This window comes from Nannospalax galili, unplaced genomic scaffold (genome assembly GCF_000622305.1).
Source record: "Nannospalax galili isolate Female #2095 unplaced genomic scaffold, S.galili_v1.0 scaffold286, whole genome shotgun sequence".
Classification (NCBI taxonomy): Eukaryota; Metazoa; Chordata; class Mammalia; order Rodentia; family Spalacidae; genus Nannospalax; species Nannospalax galili.
In genome coordinates, this window is record NW_008359442.1 from 133,186 (window position 1) to 140,041 (window position 6,856).

A 6,856-nucleotide genomic window follows, 5' to 3' on the forward strand; every position below is an offset into this window, starting at 1 on the left:
ATAGGGTATAACTTGATTTCAAGTTCTATTTAATCCTGTTAATTTGGGAGGTGCAAACAGCAGGCTCCAGTGGACTTAAAGAAAGCCATGTTAATGTCTCATTAGTTAAAATGAGTTCTTCATTCAAAGTTGATACAGGGCAAACTGAATCTCTGGGGTTTTTTTTTAGAAAAAAAACTAAAAGAAAAATATTATCAAATCATTTCAATCTGCACAAAGGGAAAAACAAAGTACAATTTCTACAAGTAAATAAAAAGTACCTAACATTTACCTAATGGTTTGGAATTGTTCTTTATTACATTTGTGAATGTGTAACAAGCCAACACTTTGTCATTAAATTATGAACATCTCTCAGCAATGTAATCCTCACAGAAATAGATTTCTAAGACAATTTTTTGCAAAGAGCACTGTGCATTATGCAGCACACAGTACCAAAGAAAGGAGATGTGGCTATGACCCTGTTTACTAAGGGCTAGCTATATGACCTGGCACCTTAACTTTGACTTTCTGAGTCAGACTTTATCATTTGTAATGTCAGGAACTGAAATAAATGACCTCAAATCTACATTACCTCCAATATCCTGTCCTGTTGAACATGATGTTCTGACCACAAAGGTATATGCTTATCTTCATAAGTTTAAAAAATAATCCCTGCATTTTCACTTTCATAAGATTCGAAACATTTGTATTACTATCAAATTCATGACACAATACAAAATGTTTCCAGTTGGGCATTTGAGTTTTTAAAATACAGTATCACACTTCAAAGCAGTGATCAGAAGGAGAAACATGAAACTGAATATACATGCAGGTTCCAGACATGCTTCCAGAAACTAAGGAGCTGTGAAAGCAGAGCTACAACTCACTGAACTCAAGACTAGAAAGTAACCAAAACAATGTGAATAACACTTACACTTCAGAATAAAAATCCGATCAGTCTTTTTAATTGTCTGACTTCTGTTCATCTAAAATCCAGTGGGAAAGATTAAGCAGCTGTTGCTGTATTCCTTTTACGGAAAAGTCATAAATATGGTAAGAAAAGCATTTTGGAGATGCAAAATCTTCTTTCCAAATGACACTATGAAGGAAGAAAATTCATTTCTAGGATAGAAATGCATTTTTTCTTATTATTTCACACACTACACCCTCCACATATTTGATATATATGAGACATGTATATACATTAATTGGATATAAATAGAAAATGCTTGTTTTATAACTTCAGAGAGAAGAAACTGCATTTATCTCATCTCAATCCCATTCAAGAACCTATGCAAATATATTTTGTAAAAACAGTCAACATTTCCACACTGTTCATATTTGGAAGGGAAATAAAGCTTTGTAAAGCTAATATATTTTAATAGCTCTCCTTTATTTTAATTAATACAAATCTGCATATGAAATATCAAATTTGGCACTGCTCCCAGGCAAATGCACGTGCCATGTCTTTTCTTCCACTTTTCCAAGTCTCATCACTGAAGGTCCCACTGTTTTCCCTTTGATTTCATCATTACATCCAGTCACTAACATTGTTATTGACTCTATTTCTATTTCTCTTGTAGAATGCACCACAAAGAAATGACACTAAAAGGAATGAGTTATGTATGAAATATATAGGCTATGAAGAAATTTGTGGAGCTCATCTCATTTGGCCACAAAAAATCAAGCATATTATCAAGTGTCAAGTGCCAATAAGCTATCCCTGGATAGAGAAATACTTGCTTATGTATTTTTTTATCAAACACAGTATGTCTTATCAAGGCAAATGAAGTATGATGGAGAAAAATATCTGGAGAACATCTGAAGTGTGAACTGATAACCTTGGCATAGATTTGTAATACTCTTCTTTAGGATAAATCTTCAGATCCCTGAGCACACATGATGAGCCTAGCTCTGTGCTATCCTGAACGAGTTACCTGATCTTACTCAGAAGGCCAAGATACCTAGTACTAGGCAGATCAGTGTCATCTGAAAAGGGAAGATAAGGGAGTAGCACAAATTTAATGGATGCCTACCATGTGGCTACCACTTCACAGAAAGCATAGAATTCATTTCCCTTAGCTCTTGAAACAAGTGTATATTATTCTTACTATACCAGTGAGGAAAACAGGACACAGAAACACTAAGAAAAACTCCACCATAAGAAATTGAGCAGGAGTCAGTTCCAGCTTCATCTGAAACCAAGTCCAAGCTTTCTCTGTACCCAATTGTTTTCAGAACATCTTTAGAGATCTTTGGAGACACTATAAATTAGAAAACAGTATACATTTCAAATTTAATATAGTGCCTAGCACTGTTCCTTTTGAAGTCTAGACAGGAAATTTAAAGCACATGTGCTCATTTTCCTAAATTCTGCAGTAGATAGTTTACAAGGAAACTTGTATCTTTCTACTTCTCTTGTGTCACAAACACACAGAGGGAAAGCTCAATTAATGTTAACATGCAATTATGCTGCACTCTTCCCAGAATTTCACATTTAAATTAAGGTCCATTCTTTATCATTAAAGAAGTTGTATACAAGTTCTATGTGGAATACAATCCTTCATGAGTGAAGATGTGGAAGAACGTGCAGCATTTTGCAAGAACTTGTATCTCTATCTCATTAATATTATCCACATCTCTGTATATTACAGAAGTTAAGCCCCCCCCCCCGCCCCTTTCAGGCTTTCAGTGTCATGTAAGACCAAACAATTATTTACAAAGAAAAAAGTTAAGGTAAAGCACTGAGGTGCTTTCCTGGTGTATTACTCACAAAGCAGTCATCCTATACATCATTGGCTGTCAATTTTCTACTAAGATAATATATCTTCTCGCTTAAAAAATATAAGATTTAAATTAAAATAAAATACTGTATGCTAAACTTCAATAATTCCAAGAAGTGCCCCCATTAGCCTATCTTGTTTCAGAGATTATTTTCAAAATTATCATTAAAGGTTCTGTTTCTAACTGAATTATAAAAGAATGTAAGTTAGTCTGGGGCCAAGGGATATATTTTATCTAATTATTGAGGGGGCTAAGGTAGAGAAAATTTGGCTAAAATAAAAGTCCCTGAGCAGAGGAGTAATGGCAACCTATCGGTAAGTACAATAAAGCAGTGATTCTGATATAGATATTAAAGATCTCAGAATTCATTTTTACATAGCTTCATTTCTTAGCATTTGTGAATATTGATGTAATTTGGTCCTTTTGTTTGTAAACCTTATCAGTCTCTATACATGTCATCACAAACAAACATTACAGTGAATCTGGCTATCAGCAAAGCCTTCACAATTCAACAGCAAAGTGTTAAAGAAACACATGTCTGCTTCATGATGCTATTTCCTATTATTTTCAAAATGCTTTATTGCAAGGACATTCTTGCCCCTGGAAAACATAGTAAGACCTGTATCCTGGAATGAATACCTGTCTAAGTAGCACAAATGTAGTGTCCTCTACAACAGTCAGAACCTTTTCCTAAACATTCATCAGAGAAGAGAAAACTTGTCTTCTACCATCTTACCCTTGCCAAACAGAAATTGAAGAAAAATAATTTGGTAGGATTGTGGGAATATGGTTAAGAACCGTTAACAAGGGATTAAATATCATCTGCAATGGTTCTTTTGAGGTAATTCAGGAAAATTCAAAGGAATTTATTTGAAATAGTATCATACCAGAACAACAAATAAGACACAAGCAGGACCAAGGCAGAAGCATTCCCTTGACCTGCCAGAGTCAGGTTTCACAAAGATCTTGATGAGAAGAGACTGGACACATTGCCGAAGCAGTTATTTTTACTAGAAAATAAAATTCTAATCTACTATTCCACCCCCATGCATACACAGAGATAAACACAGAGAAGTTGAATATTTAGCACACCATGTTATTGATACTGCTGTATAGGATACCCAGTCATTTACTTGTAGATGTGATAATTCTGAATTCAATGGCTCCTTCCAACATTGCTCCATGCATATACCCACATTCATTGAATATAACATTGGTTTCATCAATAGAGAGTCAATTACCTTTGAGTGATTCCCGACAGAATTCTACATAATTTTACAGAAAAATAAAATTGTGTCTAAAATCTTTGTTCAAACTTGATATAAACTATTGATCAGTTAGTGACATTTCAGCTTGATCATTCAAGATTCATAAATATTTCTCCTAAATAAACAAAAGGAAACTAACTAAAGCAAAAGTTGCAAATATTTCTACATTTTTATGACTTGATTTTGTTCATGCTACTGTCTTAATAAATCAAAGCACAGGCAGTGACTTTGAAATTTACCATTGTGAGAATTTTATGAGATCTGAAAGCATAAAACAAATGTTAAAGTATAAATGTCAAAGAATTTACTATTTCTCATGTAAGTTTGTATCACCCACATGGCGTTCCCTCACAATACAAATATTCTGCAGTTAAATGCAGGGGAAAGACGGCCTAAATTTATGTTAGATTAAAAATCTACTCATCAGCTAGTTATCTTTTAGAGGGGTATTTTTGCTTCTCCCTCCCTGTGGATTAACTTGTTTTAGTAAAAACATAAACCTGTAGGTAAACTGGAGGTTGGAGAAATGCAACAGCTTAGATCATATATGGTTCGTTATGTCTGGTTATATTTAGAAACTGTAACAGCTTCAAATTTGAAGACTCTTAAATTCATGTTTGTGAGAACTGTTAGTGTTCTGAGATGCTGTAGGCAGGGGAAGCATAGACCAGTAAGGTTTCTGTTATTAGTGTTTTGCACTTTGATTTTGCTTCCTTGATATTTTTTATGTTTTGGCTCTAGTTTACTAATCTGTTGCTGTTTTCTTCTGTTGGGTTTTACTACACTAAAAACTAAGATCCAGAAGCCCAAATAAAACAATTATTTCATGTAAGTTTATATTGGAAGTTGATAATAATATTAAATCCTCATTAGCCAAAGGTAATATGCTCATTTAAGACTAAGTCTGACAAGAAATTCAAATTATAGTAAAATATTCACCAATCTTTATCCTGTATTGAACAGATTTTAAATTGCCCCCATGATCCTGGCCTTCTGGTGTTTATATCCTTGTAAATTCTTTTCTGCAGGGGTCACACTGCCTTCCCCTGCATGTGACTTGCGTGCAGTGATTATTTCCAAGCAGACAGAATGTTTCCTTTATGAAAAATGCCAAGAAAGGCTTGAACTGAATCAGAAGCTGATAGCAAAGGGCCTCATGAATGGTCCCACAACTTCCTAAATGTGTGGACACCTATCAGCACCTCTTCATCTCTGTGACCAACATGAGGAATAACAAGCTGAATGCCTGGAAGCACAACCAGGTGTTCCTTGGCACAAACAATGTGATGATGGTGGCCTTGGGTTGAAGCCTGTCTGACAGTACAAAGGCAACCTGTACCAGGTGAGCAAGAAGAAGAGGGGTTAGGTTGGTCTTTTCACCCACCGAGGAAAGAAGGAGGTGAATGCATGTGTGGTTCACAAATAACACAGAAATGGACTTTGCTGGAGCTGGGACAAAGCAACATTCATCTTGACCCTGGATCCAGGGCCTCTGGAACAGTTCCAAGACTCCATGAAGCCATGGCTGAGACTGGGAGACTGTCCACTGCTCTTGAGAAAGGTGTGCTGACCCTGCTTTCTGACTCTGAGTGTAAGGAGGAGCATGTGCTTACCACAGAGCAAGCCGGTGGAATTTTGTTTTGTTTTGTTTTGAGACGGTGGAACTCAAAGTAACCATCAAATACATGTGGTACCCCAGTCAAAAAGATTCCAGCAAATGGACAATGACAAACTGAGTCTGAAGGAGAGTCAGAGAATGGTGATGACAGCTGACTCAAGGAATAAGGCCTTTCAGCAAGGTTTGTACCTCCTCTGGACCACCCAGGACTGCTTCCACCCAATGGAGGGAGAAGCTATTTATTTTGGCATGGTTAAAGAAAAGGAGGGTAATGGGGTCTGACTGTTTCTATAAAGAATAAAACTTGGTATACAGGCTGTTCCTATAGATAGCAAGACTTTTTTAGAAAAAGAAATTCCTGTCCAAGCAGGGCTTGTCCCTTGCTTCTAAGCCAATAGAATATGGAAAACTGATGGTCTTTCAGTACTGAAATTATGTTTTGTTAAAAAAAAATTGATATTACTGTAAGACTCCTCTTTCTGGCTTTGTAAAAAGTAAAAACAAGCTATCATGGAACTTATAATAAAAATAAGTTGATTATTGCCATCTAAGAAAGGAATGTAATTTTTCATGACAGAGCCTTCAAATTGATCTTAACCCAAGATAACACCTTTCTTGCATCTTGACATACTTTAACCAGAGCTTTGCCCAGATCTACAGAAACTCATAGTTAATATGTGTGCATTGTTTTAAGTTACTACCAAATATTGTATTTAAAATATAAATGCCTCATTAGAAAATGCATGCTAGGGCTGCTGACAAGAGGCTCAGCAGATAGGATACTTGCCAACAAGCCTGATGACCTGAGATTGATCCTTAGGACACACATGACAGAAGGGTAGAACCAAGTCCTACAAATTGTCCTCTGTGACACACACATACATGCACACAGCCACCTGCACAAAATAAATAAATTAATATATTGTTTATGATGCTCGTCTAAATTACTTTTAAGAAGGCTTTTCCTTTAATAGATATCGATGGTGGATTATGGGCTAGAAATGATATAGAAAATAAAATAGACCTAGGAGAAATGTGAACTAATTGCTTGAAGATAGAAAGAGTACTCATTACAAATTTAACAAATAAACATACAAAACTATGGCATTGTTAGACTTGAATGTTCAAATATTTGATCAATTCAGAATGTCTCTCAGAATGCATCAATCTATTCCAACTTGCTCCAATTTAAACTTCCAGATTTCTC

General features: G+C 35.5%; 1 pseudogene; it reads left to right on the plus strand.

Annotated features, from left to right (window-relative positions):
- The first annotated feature begins 5,191 nt into the window (after positions 1–5,191).
- On the plus strand, positions 5,192–5,804 carry LOC103725695 (annotated as a pseudogene).
- The last annotated feature ends 1,052 nt before the right edge of the window (positions 5,805–6,856 follow it).